A 16285-nucleotide genomic window follows, 5' to 3' on the forward strand; every position below is an offset into this window, starting at 1 on the left:
TAATTTTATTTGATTTACTATACTTAACTTTTTCCTTTGTTGGCAAAAACAACCTTAGCTGTTGCTAATGCTGTTTGCCAGCGTCTCCATCTGCATCTTTGGTTACTTCTTGGATTCATTCTCTCAGCATTTGCAGAATTCTGCTTGCATCCTCTGAACTCTCATGGGAATTTTTTCCCTTTGGTGGTTAACATTCACAGTAGCATGAAGTTATTCACATTGTGTATGACATTTTCCTGCAATTGAAGACACCTGAGCCCAGTTTCGTCTCACGTGTCTTAGTGGTCTTGGTGATCACTGTCAATGATAAGGGAATGCCACTGACTCATTTTTAGAGGTCTTGGATTCACACTCTATGCACCCATGTTTGAGTTTTGTCAGTAATGCAAAATCCCCTTTTAGAGAGTTTATCTAAACTAATCTCAGCTCGTAATTTTGCCATGTAGGTTTATTTTGAAACTGGACCCTTCCTTATCTTACCTTTTGTAGATTATTTCTTTTGGGATTGGTTTCCATAAAGTACCTCAGAAAGCAATCAATTTAGTCTCAAAGTTAGTGCCGTATTTGTTCCGAATTTCTGTCTGGCCTGTTTTCTGCTGACCTTTACTTAAATGATTAGGTATATGTGTGTGTGCCTGTGTATTTGTAATGCTTTCTATCTTGCTCAAGTTCAATTTTACTACATAAAACAAGCTTTTCTCTTGAGCTTAATGTCCCAGTTGTTTTATTAGCATTGTAACAAGTCTGCTCATACAAGGCACATCCACTGCACATCTGAATAAAAGTAAACATCCTGTGTTTCTCAGCCTTCTATAAACCCCAACAGATGGCTGCTACTTTTACAAACTGTGCTGAATAGGATGGCTCACATTTCCCATGCAACAGACTTATTTCTGGAATCCAAACCCAGTATACTTCTTGCAGGTGGGAACATTGATCTAGCCACGAAGCAGTTTGCCCAAATCAGTCCTACGTGGCGACTCTTCATAGCTCAGACCCTCTTGTTTTTTGGAATGGATATACAGTGGGGCATACCTTATGTTGCTGATCCATCCAAAGTTGCAGGAGGACTGGTAACTGCTTCCACATGTAGGTCCTTGATCATCGAGCCTGAAGGTCCTTTGTGCAATACATCTTTAGAACCATTGCGTGTTTATTTTTTCCCCAAAGAATAAGTATTTTTTGTAGATAGATGGTATGTCTTTGAATGACTGGATTTCACCTTAATGCTCAGAGCCAGTCCCTGCTCAGGATACTGTCAGAATCTGCAGGAAATGGTGTACGTTTTCTCTACCTCCTCTAACATTCAGGAGACATATGCCACAGTTATTTACATTTCCAATTTCCTTTACAATTCATTGGTTTTTTAACAAACTATTGTTAAGCCCAATTTCATGGTATTTTAAGATATTTTGTATCATGTCCATTGCACTCTTACCACTTTATCATAGGCCATCTTGCTCTTCAGTTCACTATTTGGTCATTTCAGAGCGACCCAGGTGGCAAGAACTGTGAAACCAGAGATTTTACAGGTCCCTCACAAGCGTTCTGGTCACAATGAGGCTATTTTTTGTATAACTCCCCATAACGGGAACATCCTCTTGGAGTAGTTTTTCTATGGTTAAACAGAATGCACAGTTGGTCAAAATCTCTAACTAGTTTGAGTAAGAGATGAGACTCTTTCAGCCTGTCTTCCAACAGCTTCTGTTTCCTTGAAGAGAGACTCCCTAGGTGGTTATGTCCATTTTCCCACTAATGGGACTAAGTGTCATTGACTGGTGTACGCAGCCAGAGTTTGAGATGATGGGTTTTTTACAGAAGGTTGTGCTCAGAAAAATCAATATTACAGAAAAAACAATCTATCAACATTTTCCATTATATAGAGAGGAGTTTCCATTTGCTTTATCTTATCATGTATTCTGGCCACAGAAAACATAGGCACTGAAATCAGGTGGACTACCTGCATTCATTGAACTCTGCCAATAATGTAGTATATTTTGCTAATTGCAATATTCCAGTTCTTGTTTTGGTTCTTTAATCCAGAAGAAAGATTTTAGGGCTGCTTATACTGACCCCCTTGCAGTGTTTTTAAATAAACTATGAACCACAAAGTTGCATCTACTTCTTGCCCTTTTTTTTGCAATTTTTTACCACAGCCGTGCCTTTTCAGCTTTTCCACTGAGTTTTTCGAACTCAACAAAAGCATCCCTGAACCATTCTTCTTACTACAGTAAGAAAGACACGTGTTTATGCACGTAGACTTCTCTTCGTGTCTGGGAGGCTGGACAATAGTACAAATCTAGATACTACAAACCAAACTAACTTTACCACCTGCGTAAAAAATTATGGTTCTGGCACAAGTATGCTTGAGTAAAAATGTCATTAATTATATCAGTGGTCACATGAGGCATCAAAATCAGTTATTCCCCACCCAGAAAGCTGGATTCAAGTGTAAGCCAAGTCATGAGAGCATATATAATTTCTACTCATGTTTGCTATATTAAGAAGCAATGGGCCATGTTTACAGCCTTGCAAATTTTAAGTGGGAGAGAAGCTTCATATGAAAATGCTAATCGTAATCACAGCCTAAAACGCATGCTGCCAGAAGCCTTCAGTAAACACACTCAGCCTCTCACCTTCTTGCTCCATATTCATACGTAGATCCTGCATTGTATGTATATCCTACATCTAGCTCATGTTTTTCCCCTATTAACTTGTAACTACTGTGCATGTCTTACAGCTGGCCAAAATCTATTCTACCCAGTCGGGGGCTATATCGCTGCTAGAAAGGATGAAAGCAAGGTCAAGCTAATCAAGCCCTTGGAGAGGGCAGCAACCTGTGTGGCTATTAAAGGTTACGGTAGGCTCAAACTGTTCAGGAGAGAAATACAAATAACTCCTTACGAGTGTAAATAAGGCACATTCAAATGTGTTTAATTGTGCGTGCCTGTCTGAAAATCTGGCTCATCATTCTTCTTTCCATTTCTGACTCAGAGGGTCACTAGTGCCTGAAAACACTGATATGCCAAGGAAGCCAATTCCCTGTGGGAGCATGACTCTGCTCCACACAGACATTTTCCCTTCTGTCACTTGGCATAATTCAGTATGTGCCTTGAAAATTCAAAATATAAACAAGAGAGAGGAACCAGGGCCAATAGTGTTGCGAGCACAATTCTCAAGTCTTCCCAGTAAGTGAAAAATAGCTCTCCTCTAGAAATACCACCCATTTCTCCGTTCTTTTTAGCTTAACCAGAACTATTTCTTTGCAGCTCTTAATTTATGAGGAAACGGAGGCAAAAATACCATAGTCAAACATACATGTATTAACTGTAAAAACACACCGCTCAATGCCTGCACTGCACAATACATGATTTAGCAGGCAAGTTTCTCTCATCTCATCGTCCTCCTCTTCCTGTGAAATGCTTATTTCTTTTCTCTTTCTTTCTCAGGATCATTTTCTCCCATAACTTTGTTGTTCTTTAACACCTTTTAAATATAGTTATGAAATATATAAGTATGTTTTTAAATATATTTTTGTTCCTGCTGCTTTCATCTGTCTTACAGATGCAAGATACCTTCAGTGTATTTATGCATCATTCTAAGGAGGAAAGAACCGTCCCCTATACCATCCTTTACTAGCTTCTGTTCCTCCCCACGTCCCAGGATGCACAAAGTTACTGCAGCTTTGCAGGTTTTTCCTGAAAATTGATAAATGATACACCTGAACTAAAGAAATGGAAAATACACCATGAGCACAGACAGGCATCTTCGGAAAGCCAGATTTGAGGTGTTACCTTTCCTTCAGATCTTTATCGAACCCCGTGAGTGCTGACCCTCTCTCAGTGTGGCAATGAACAGCAGGAGGCAGTAATGTTAAGATGTCTCTGGAGCAGTTGCTTAAATAATGATGTATCTTCTTTCTCCAGGTGAAGCACCTGGTTCTGCTCCGGAAGGTTAAAGCGTGAAGTTTTTTACTTAGGGTCAAACTGTCCTACACGTGGAGATTCTTTACTAACGGTTATGGCATCTTCCTCAGCAATTGCTTTGGTAATTGCTCCACTACCTCTTTACACAAACTGCTCCTTTGGTACTCACCAAATCCCTCCAACATCCCTTCAGGGCTGTTAATGCTTTCATGACATGCTGCTATCAAGGCAACAAGTGAACAGGGAAGTGGTTGCAAAAGCTACTTGCTCCTTTGGCTCCTTCCTTTGTCAGAGGAGCACTTGTCTGTAGTTTTACTATGAAAAGTACTCAAGAACTAAGACAAAGACGCTATAGAAGCACGACTCTCTTCACTCACAGAGCTGCACCTGCAGCATGGATCATATCCACGCAGTCCTGAAACAATCCAGTGTTGCTGACAGCTCAAGTGTCACTTCAGAGCCAGATTTAGAAAGGTCAGGCTAGCACTGGCGTTTTAAGGGAGATGGGTTCATCATTTTAAGTGTTTGAATTTGAAGTTCAAACATTTAATGTTTCAAATTAAGGAAAGCTGAGAATTTATGATAGTGTAGAAGGCATGATGGCTTTAAGATAATTATTAAACTGAATTAACAAGGGTGACAACTTCTTAACTGGATGGAAGAGAAGGGAGTAGAATTCAATGAAAGTTAGTACTCCTAGCTAAAGAGTTAAAAGATCCGTTCTCCTGCATTTTTTCAGTTAAATGAGTTTGAGGGGAAAAAAAGAAAATATTTATCACTGTTTAAATACGATGCTGTAGTAAATGAGTAGTTGTGATCTCTTGTAAAGAAAATCCAATCTTAATTTTAGTATTTCCAGTGCCATGGTCTGGCATGGGTGTAGGCAAGTTGCTGGAATGGTTAATTTTGTCCTCTGCCATTATAATGTACCTTATTTCTAATTTGAATTATGTCCAGTTTCAGCTCCCAGGCATTCATCCTGCCATACGTTGATTATTGTAATAAAAGCCTGTTATTACCAAATTTTATTCCTATACGCAGTCATTAACTGACGAGCAGAGTCTGCAGCGCTCGCAGGCTGTTCAAGCAGGGATAAGCAGCCTCTTTACAACCTTCTGTCTTCTTTCCCGTGGTTTTCTCCAGCCCGTGGGAGAGGTGAAGCGCTACAGGGTCTTGTGAAGGAGAGGCCGTGGAGCTGGGCTTGTACTTTCTAGGGGATCATATTTGAGCCTAAGGTCCCAAAGCAGCACATACCCCTCAGTACAGGACAGACACCCTATCTTTAGATGGCCCACACTTACATGCACTTCAGAGAGACTGTAAGCTTCCTATCATTTTAATGTTATTGGGAAAATAATTCTGCAAAGGCTGAATTCTATAATATACACATGTAAACCACAACATGCTGCAGCAGAGGGGGGTCGCTTGTTTCTTCTCTACATTATGACCTCTGCAAGGAAAGTATTGATGAATCTGGGACTCCTACTGGGTCCCAAACTGAGTGTAGTCATCCCGCCAGAGCTGAATTCAGCAGTTCTCACAGATGTGTAGCAGGATTAGATACTTATATTCTTGGATGTTAATTAATTTTACCACTAATTCTAATGTATTCGCAGAAGCATCTGTTCCAAAAGAAATTTTAAACATGGCTGAAGTCTGAGTTTTATACATTTAACGCTGGAAGTTTTTCATATGTAAGTAGATTTCAGTGGTACACAAGCTGTGTATTATATACGGTACTTGAGTTAAAGCACCATAAGTTAGGGAAATGACAATTATTTGTAGAGTTCAGTCTGTTGTGTATATTTCTATGTTACTAATGCAGGCTGTGTTGTTATGTGCACATTTCAAGCCAACGAAGGATTTACAACTTGCAGGTATGTAGTGATATTGGCACTGACTCTTTGTTTCCTTATGGAGAAAGCAACAAATGCAAAAACTTTAATAAGAATGAAACAAGGGTAAAACAAACATCAGGAAAGACATTGAAATTTTTACTCCAAATGTTTAGACAATGTTGAAATTCATGAACAAGTTATCTTATTGAGCTAAGTCTAGATATGGGTCAGGCTAAGTTAACTAAGGACAGGAAGAAATTGGGAAATTCTTAGTCCCAGATGAAAAACACATTAGGTAAACTTTCTTTTACATAGTCAGTCTGTAAGTGTAAAATCCAGCCACTGATATCAGTACTCCACTTACAGAACACCAAAAGTGCCCTCAAAATGAGAGTATATTTTTCACAGTAAGCTGGTGTTGGGGTTTTTTTTTAGTCAAAAGCATTTGTGTCTCACTGTGAGAACTGCCAGCTTGACCAACCCCATTTTATTTCTGGAAAGACCCATTATTTCATTTCCAACATCCCAGGACTAAGGGAATCTGTTTCAGTAAGCACAGTCTGAAGGAGGTTCATGGTGCAAGTGGTACAGTAATATCACCAGCTCCTTCTTTCACAGGTGAGTCACCTTGGCAAGGGGCCCCGTGCAATACTGTCACCGATGATGGTGACGGAAGCCTTGGAATTGCACTGGCAGCCTTCCGTCTGCTGGTACACCCCGAACACCCCAGAGTATAATTTTCTTACAAAGCATTATAATATAGACATATAGTATAAATATTACAAAGCATTCAGAGGCAGCATTACACCAGGGGATTTGTACAATTTTCTGAATGGGCAGCAGCTGTCCTCGCTCCACCTGAGAGCATCTCAACAGACAAGGTCTGCAGTTGTGAGGAGGTTTTCTCCCACGTGTTATTTAAGAATATAAGGGAGACAGAGGCAATATGTGACTTTGCTTCCAAGTTAAGATTTTTCAGAAGGTTTTTGGGTTTGGTTCATATGTTTCAGAGCATTTTCCCATTTCTGGGGAAAGCCTAAATGTGTACTAAAAAACATCTTCGATCTTCCTGTGATGGAGGCCGTGAATGATCACAGCCATTTAAGACGTGCCCTGGTTTCTCCCCCAGCTCTGCGGGGCTTTATTGGGATAGCTTGTACTCCAGTAACATGACACGTGTGTACAGGTGCAAAGCGTAAAGAGGTCTGAGGCAAAAATCCTTACTCGGGGAGGGAAGTTGAGCTAAGCACAAACTTCAGCCCCACTTCCCCCATTACCCAGGCACGGCTGCCTGTCAGACTGGCACAAGCAGTTGCTTGTCTGTGCTTGCCTTCCACTAGCGCTCGTTAGCAAGGAAAACAAAGTTGGTTGAACAGAGCTGGCAGGAATCCTACCACTGCGTTTGCTAAATGGATCTATTAAAATGTAAACAGACATCACATTGCAAGGCATCATCGTAAAATACCATGGGTGACATCTTAACCGATGCCCAAACAGCACTGCTTCCTCCTCCTCGGTCCTGCTGCCTTCGACAGCGGCTGCCACCACACTGCTGCTCCTCTTGCACGTCTTGTTCACAGTTATCATCTTGACTTTTCCTCCTCTCTCTCCAAATGGTTCCCCACTGGGTCCTTTGAAGGCTCATCGTTATCCATCAGTCGCCCGCAGCACAGTACTGCAGTCTCGCCCAACAGAGGCATCGCTGCATCTCCGGCACGTCTCGGAGCCACGCAATCTCTCCGAGTCTTTCTGCTTTAGGAAAATAGGACTCTAGGACCTTAGCGTCCCCTTGGCATCCCTACAGAAGCCCTTGGGTTTGCAATTTAGCCTTCGTGGAGCACATGACAGGCCACACGGGTTACACCCGTCTTATTCCTGCCTCACCGATACACATCTAGTGGGAGTCACCTCTTTGTCTGACTTTCAAATGAACATTTTCCTGCTTTCTCCCCTGCTGCCACCCCTTGCTCTCCCCAGGGGCTCTCGGGAAGCAACCACAAAACCATGACTTTGTTCTCTTTCAAGAATGTGTGCACATTCCCGTCCCTGCCACCAATGTCCGCAAAAGCTTGACAAAAATTGGTAAGGGGCTGGGGAAAGGTTAGGGCTTTCTGGTTTTATGACTGTGACTTGGCTAGCTGGTGTTCTCATCTCTTTACCCTTCCTTTTCTGTTCATGCGTGGTTTATTCCCTCCGGTATGTTGGCTGCGTGCTCCTTGTCTCTCTGTCCTCTGGGGTTCTAGACCTCAACAGAGGCTTCAAAGCTTTAAATTAACAAAATAAATTACTTCTGCTGGTAAAATTATAAACTCCAGAAGAGGCCAAAGCAGCAGCAGCCTTGTGGTATGGAGGAACGGGAGAGAAGCAGGAGTTCTCGGCTCCAATCCAGTTCTGGCACAGATTTCATCCCTGCAGCTGGGGAGCTTTTTGCCTCACTTTCCCTGTCTGTAAAATGAAGAATACAACATCCACGCTCTGTTTGACACACTTAAATGATAAGCTCTGTGGCAGGACAATTCACTGTTTATCCGTACAGCACCACGCACAGCGAGTATGGAGCTGTTTATCTGTACAGGGAACCTTGGCCTCTGCGGGTGCCTCCAGCCACCACTAACAAAATGAGCAGGTAGGAACACAGGTTAGAAGTAAGTTAGTGACACTCAGAGAAGAGTTTCTTAAGGAAGCTAAAGATATATGTTATTTTGTATCACTCTCTAAAGCTGATACAATATACGTAATGGTTTTTGAGACCGTTCTACTCATGAAATGTGTAAGAATGAAACTACCTTGATGAAACTGAATGCATATCTAAAAAAGCTGCATTTTTGGAAACCTAAATTCTGCTTGAGTTCTAAAGTTGAGAAGTTTTAATTTTGCTCCTCAAGAATAACTGTCTAATATACCTTTAAAAATGAGCTGGTTTATTTTAGTTATTCTGGAGATAATAGGAAAAAAAAAGCTCAAATGCTGTCTAAAATCTGGGAAAAGTAATCTTTGAATGACAGAGCACTATTTTCTTCCAGAAGATTAGCGATAGTTTATTATTCCAAGTATACATTTTGACTATTCCACTTACACAGTTGCTTTAATATCAACCATATTAAAACCTTTCCGATAGCTGATCACATTCGTAAGCGATTCCAGGCTCCTCCATGTGTACTGTCAGGCGAAGTACCTCTCAGCCCACCATTTCAGCAGGAGTGCGTGCGTACACACGAGATCCCTTTGCCCATTCAGTCAGGCAACAAGGCAGGCAGGTGCAACGCTCCGAACTTTCCACTCTTTTTTCAATACGCAGCATGAAGACCAGCAAGGAAAACACCGGTTTTAGAGCACTCACTCAGTAACATTCCTGCAGTTTGGGGATTAAAAACATTTATTTTAAAACAGTGTGTTTCCTGTTTCTTTGGTGCTGTCCCTGTGCTTGTGCTGGCGAGCCAGACAGTTGGAAATCATCCTGGTAACTGTCAAGTTCACCTTTGCCTAAAGAACAGAAGTAGTTTGAGATCAAGAAGAGAAAGGCAGCGAACAAATACAGGGGGTTCTTTGAGAGAACTTCGGTAACTCTCTTTTGTAGTAAGATGACCCTGGATTGCATAATAAGTTAAACCAACTTTTTTTAAAAAATAGGAGAAAGAGTGGAACGATGACACCAACACAGATGTAACTGCTTTTTGTATTTTCTGCTATCGGCCAGCTACACATGTACACTTTATTCTCCTAAACCTTGGATTCTGACCCAGCAGAATGCTCTGGTTTGCATCCGCATCAGCTGTCTAGAGCTAACTGTGGCCTTTCTTCTTTGAGGTTTTGTAGGAGGGTTCATGAACATGGTACACATGGAAACCTGTGATCGACAAGAAAAACCTGCGTAGTAGCTTAACTCGCCCAGCAGTGTGGAAAAAACATTAAGAACTTGAGGGTTTTTCTATTTTGCAAACAAAAGGAAGTTCATTTCCTCTGTTAGCTCACCATAGCATTATGTGCAAAAACATGCCTGGAGCTCTTGAAATACCTTTACTTATTTCTGTATCTACCAAATTTATTTATAGAGCCATCTGGAAAACACTGGTTTTTCATTTACAAGATACTATGGGGCTTTTTGGAATTGTTTCGTAAACCACACCCACACCTACAGAAATTGTCAACTATAATCAAGTCTCAGGACTTTTTTTTGGTGTATTTAAGGAGTATTGACAGGACAGTTAAAACTGACATATTAATGCATAAATAGTAATTCTCCATGTGCTAGCTTTACCACATTAATAAATCCAGCAATCAGCAGATGTGTCTAATACATTACACATCCCTGTAAGAAACAAAAAATACTTCAGTTATGTCTCATTTTAATGCAGTCTTGGGGCATTCTAGCAATTTATAAAATAAATGGGAGCAAATTCTTAAATTAAATACAATAAACACGCAGGCTTAGAGTATCTGGAACAAAAGTAAGGTGAAAACTGGGAAACACGAGTGTCCTGGATGGCAGGCGAATGCATAAAGGGAAGAGAAGCTCTCACTCGCTGCACATGCCACCGAGCTAGCTCATAACAACCGAGACTTACAGTTCACTCACTGTCTAGGCATCCTGGCAATAAACCACAACAGAAATGTTAAAATAATAACACTAATAAAAATAAATAAGGATTTGGGCTTATTTTAGCCAAGATGCTTTAACAAAATGCCACCATTCATTCCTTGGCCTGTGGTGGGATGCCTGTGTGCTCCTATTACGTTCCTTAATTGCCTTCATACTTTCTACTGTTTGCAACAGTTAGGACTCAATAAATTCAACCCTACTATAAGAATTCCAACAATCATTTAATCTTCTTGTCGCTCTAATACCATACACATATAGAAGACTACCCAAGATCTTTATGACTACGTTGTCAATGGTTTGCTATCTAGAGGTATTCTGTCTGACCCATACATTGTTATATGTCTTCCTTTAGCAAAACAAGATTGTTTTATAAAATGCTCATTTCTTAGTTCTGTCAAAAAGATCTAATGTTGAAACATACAACTGCTTGGCATCTAAGTGCTCATTTGGTAGCGTAATTGTTGAATTTACATGTTCGAGTATACTAAGTGTACATTTTTTTAAAGTGTAGCATAGCACATGCAAGTCTATTTCTAAGTGTTCCTACTGCAAATCTACAGCTACGCAAACTTTTGAAAAAACACTGTACCTCAGCAAGGAACATCCCCGTTTCTCCTGATCCCTCATTTATCAGTCCTAAATTGAGACAATTCACCAAGGTCATTGTTATAGTGAAGTCTTGAGGCTTCCTTTTTCAATTACTGTTAGAATATGTTGTACTATGCATTCTCTAGATGTCCGAGTAAAGGAATTTTAAAGCAACATTTGAGATCTCCATGTATAAATAAGAGTTCCCGTCATCAAAGCGTGTCAGCCTCAATTTCTTTCAAGACACGGCAATCAGCTCACATACCAGCTCGTATCCTCTGCAGCGCTCAGGTGAGCACTGCAGGCTTTGTGGTGCCGAGAGATGCCCAAGAAACATCTTAAATTGTTACCAGATTCAAACACAGGAACATATTTCAGAGGCATGTGCAGCTGGGCAGTTCCTGACAGAGCATCGACAGAACCAGAATTTCCAGTCCAGGGTCCGTACTTCTTCCTCCCTCACTTCTGATACAATAAGCAACAAAAACACATAAAGAAACCATTTTTCTCTAAGACAAGAGACATGAAACTCTGAATGCAAACTTTACATCCACCAGTTCAGAATGATTTTTGGCAGGAATAATTACATTTTAAGGTAGTGTTACAAACACTTTATTGATTTACCTTTCTGCCTTCGTATATCCGCAGTACTGAAATCAAAGAAAGAAATGAGAACCGCTGTACTTGATTTATAGGCATTGCTCTCCAACACCCGCCAGAAGTCCCAGCAAAAGTTAAGTTAGTCACTTCCAGCCATTTTACCTATGTGTGTATTCAATATTTTTTAACCTGGATCTGAAGTAGCGAGTGTTGCCATACATTGCACTCACAGATACCCAACTCCATTAGTAATTAAGAATCCCTGCATTAAAAACATCCAGAAAAGTGAATTGTGGGTCTGTATTTGTGCTTCAGCTTTAGTCTAATATACCTGCCAGTAATAGTAATATCAAGCGTGCTACCTGGGATGCAAAAGTCCTTTGGTGATCTACTGTGTATTGCGAGTTCCCCGGACCTTCTTTTTTTCCCCAGTTTTATTAGACTTCCCCAAATGATCATTTTAAATTAGCACTGAGTACTCTCTTGAACTCCTCCCAGCATTTCTCATTGCCAGTTCTGAGTTCCTGTGGCAACAGGCTGCTCGAGTACCACCTTCATGGGATTTTAGCAGCATCGAATTTTTATTCAGAGCATGAGAGAATAAGACTGAAATTGATGCTGAATTGAAAATGTAATATATTCCCATAAAAGTATTGGTGCCAAGATTTCAGCAGGAGTATGTAGAATAGTATTTTCTGTCATTCTGTTTCCAGAAAAATAGATCACTTTCAGGGTATCTAAAGGCATGAGAATGCAAGACTTGAAGAAATGCATTGTGTTGAAATCCGAGTAGGACAGCACACCATGACAGCAAGCTGTGGCCAAGCAGCCAGTGGCAGTACCTGAAGTTAACCCATCAGCCAGCATACCCGTGCCAGTTTACAAACTGGTATAGAAAAAGAAAACAGAAAGCAAGAAGTTACCAAAGATCCTCACAATTTGTTGTTAGGTTACCTGCAAATAATTCTGATAAGGAACCAAGGAACGGAGCACTGTGTAATCCCCTAAGACAGAGCTGTAAGTTCACAAGCTGAGTTGCTGCCTTTAGCTGTCGTCTCCACACTCACTTTTACCTTTTACCTTCTTTTTTTCCACGGCACGTGAAATCCCCAAATCCATTGGTTCCTGCAGGGTAGAGGTAGCGGTACTGACTTGACCAGTGGCTCTCCTCACTGCTAGCAGAAGTTAAGAATACCCAAGCCCCTGTGAGCAAACACCTTCTTCCTCTCCTGCACGCTTCGCTGCCGAATTACTCATCTCGCAGACAAACAGGAACTAGCTTTTATGCTTGAAGGGTGTTTATGTCTTGCATAATTTATTTAAGGTCCTATCCTGCTTCCATCAAGCTCAAGAACAAGCCATTACACGTATTTCAAAGGTAGTGGGTCCAACTCCTTAGTCGAGGAGCTTCTCTGGACAGACACCCTGTCCGAGGGTCGGCAGGAGCCAACCTCTCTTTTTCCCTGCCTCTCTCTGCCTCCCGCCACCCACTTGGTGTAATAAGAAGTGCAGAGTCCAGCAGCCTACGCACAGGATGGGAGAGCTCATGGGGGAAAGGCACGGGACTCATCCCCCTCCAGAGAAGCAGGTATCAAGACACAACTCACTACTACCCCCAAAAAAAGAGCAAGAAGCCCAATAACAGAAGACCATTTTGAAGGGGTGGAGAGAAGTAATTCCAAATTAACCATGGCAAATGCAGACGAGCTTTACGAGATGGGCCAAAAGTGTCAATTCTTTCAGGAGTACAAAAGCTTTGCTGAAAAACGGACACTGCAACTAACTGCATCCATACCGAGCCCCTGTTACCGGGGCTGGGCTCCACCCCGGCAGACAGGGTGCCTCACCACAAAGCACAAGATGTGGCTACCGGAGTGTGCAGGTGCCTGGCCCCTACCACCGTTAAAAGCCTATTTCCCAGTCAGGACTTCACATGACAAAATGTACTGCTTCATGTAACAGTATGACCTACAGAGCTACATCAGATCGCTAGCCAAGAGAAAGCCGTCATTCAAAAACATAGTATAAAGCTTGCACTTTATGTCTTTAAAATGCTTTACTGTATCAGCATATTTGTTAATTAAGATTTTAATGTAGATATGCAGTTATGTCCATTTGAATACATAGGATACATGCCATATACAGTCTGGCCACAAAATAGCTTATGGCTGACAACTGGCTAAATAAATTCCACCTAGAATTGAATTCACACCTTTAGATTTGTCAAATAATTTCCACCACAATCCCAAAGTGTGGGTCAAGTCCTACGCTCTGCTGAAATAATTGCTGAAGTTACCCACCGACTATGGGACGTCATCCTGATACGTCTTTTACTTGAACAAAATGAAATAGTAAAACAGTACTTCAAGAAAAGGCAGCAAGCTCATATTCAATGGGAGCACACCTTAAACACGACGATGGCGAGTTTTGGATTTTACTTACAGAGAAAAAAAAAAGAAACAGAGGAAATTTAGGAACGTGACAAATGCAACCAAGTTTATTTTCATGTGTTCACAGCAGGATGATCTCCTGCTGCTTAGAAATATTGTACAATGGGTCTACTATCATCTCTAATAAAGATGGACACTGTTCTCTGCCCTTAGGTAGAGAATCTGGATTTTTGCTTTTCATTTACTGGAAAAAATCTGATACTGCTTCCAGAATTAAAGCTTCCCCTGGGGTTAAACAATTCACATGGTGACAATTTCTGAATGCCTGCTACTTGCACATAGTTTCAATTACATAAGTTTTATAAAGGTCAAGTGTGTTTCTCAACAATGCTGAAGCCAACTTACAGACATCAAAACTAACCTGAGATTAAATACAGTCAGACAAGTTAACCTGCCTTAATTTCGAGTCTATTATTTTTATGATTACATACGTATTCTGCCTGTGTTCTCTGTGGTCTATGAAATAGTGTTTGCAGTTTACAAAAGCAAGCAATGTTAATTACTCGTTAACATGTGGTTACCATCGATGTTTATTTTATGGATATTAACCTGAAATTAAGTCAACACAAAAGAAAGGGAAAATAATTAAGTATTTTCAGAGGCAACACAAGCCTGAGTCTCCTGACAGCTGCTGTGCTTTTGCAGAATTTTAAGATACATACATATATACATTTTTCCCCTTCCATTGCTATTTAAGTTATGTATGCGAAAGGGAGAAATCAACTTTTCAGGGAAAAGCATGGCTTTAACTGTGACAGATATTGATTTGTTATGTATCAATCTAATTCAGAAACAAGATAACAGATACAGGTTCCATACTTCAAACACTTCAGTACCTGAGCTCCCATCTCGGCCGCTTTATTTCAGAGACAGTTGGCAGAACACATCAGAATCCCGCTCAACAGACACTTGAAAGCAAGCAACCGAAAGCTCCCTCACTGTGCATTTCTCTACGTAGCACACAAAACTGTCTTCAAGAAATCAAGCATTAGGCAGACCCGATGACCTTATTCCACTGAGTGTGTCAAGATACCAGGAAAAGAGTGGATAAACACCTAAAAAGCAAGTTATATATCGTACTTGCAATGAAATAGGTCTCAGAATCATCCGTTAGTTCTCCACCAACTACTGGTACTGAACCAAGCCAGGCCCGTGAGAGCATTACGGTGAATTCAGAGCGGTCTGAAGCTTTTGGTCCACTCGCTCACAAAACTGTGAATTCCACAGAAACGGGCAATAACTAGTGACCTGGGAGAATAAATCGTGAAAGGGCATATGATCCAGCTGCGTCATAGCCCTGACACTCGCTGCCCAAGTTGCCTCAAGATAGCACAAAGTAATTTGAAAAGCAACAGATAAGGATGTTGGGCGCAACTTAAATTTAACACCATTAGAAAAAAACTTAGAGAAATGTGATTTTTAAATTGAAGCTGCACTTTTAAATAACCAGCAGTAACAAAAGTAAGTGAATCATCTTATCACCAACAAGCAGACCCAAAACAACTATGGATGGACATTAACAGTTTGTAAAACATATCATGTGGCAACTTGATACTTCTGGTTGAATAGGATTTGTTTCCAGAGATGATTAAGACATCTTCGGCACAGCTGTAACCATATACTAGAGGTATCTTCTGTACCTTGGAAACTGTTTCTGAACTCCAGGCTAATCCTCTGAACTTGACATTCAAAACTTGTTTTGAAAGAATTACCTATCCACCCTCAGGTGGAAAAATAAAACCAACCCCTCTTAACACCTTTGCCAACTATTCTATAACATAGCAACTCTTAAATACTCTTGTGCTGTTTTCAGTTGTAGTCCACATATGTTAACTACGGCATAATTACCAACCACCATTTGACTGCAATGGTCCTCAGAAGGCTGAAGGTAATTGTGTGTGCAGAGCCAGATGCACAGAATGTAGCCCGCCAGTGGAGCAGAATAAACATAAAGACTCAACCGTTTCAGAAGTACAAGGCAATTTTTGCACCACTTAATAGGTATTTGATGGAAGACTAAAACAAAGCTGTCCTAGGGAGATGTCTAAGCATAAAACCTCTCTGCAGAGAGAAATATTTCTTGAAGGACACACACTAACCTCTAAAAGGTTTTGTTAAAGTCTCCTCATATTGGTCTGTTACTCCGTAACTACAGTCTCAGAAGGCAGTATTCATTTTTGGTTTTTAACATTCCCACTTAGCACGTGATACTTGCTTATTTCAAATGCAGGATTTGGGATTTTAAGCACCACTGCTGTAATTATACCTATCAATTTCTTTAAT

This window comes from Calonectris borealis, chromosome 5 (assembly GCF_964195595.1).
Source record: "Calonectris borealis chromosome 5, bCalBor7.hap1.2, whole genome shotgun sequence".
NCBI classification, from domain to species: Eukaryota; Metazoa; Chordata; class Aves; order Procellariiformes; family Procellariidae; genus Calonectris; species Calonectris borealis.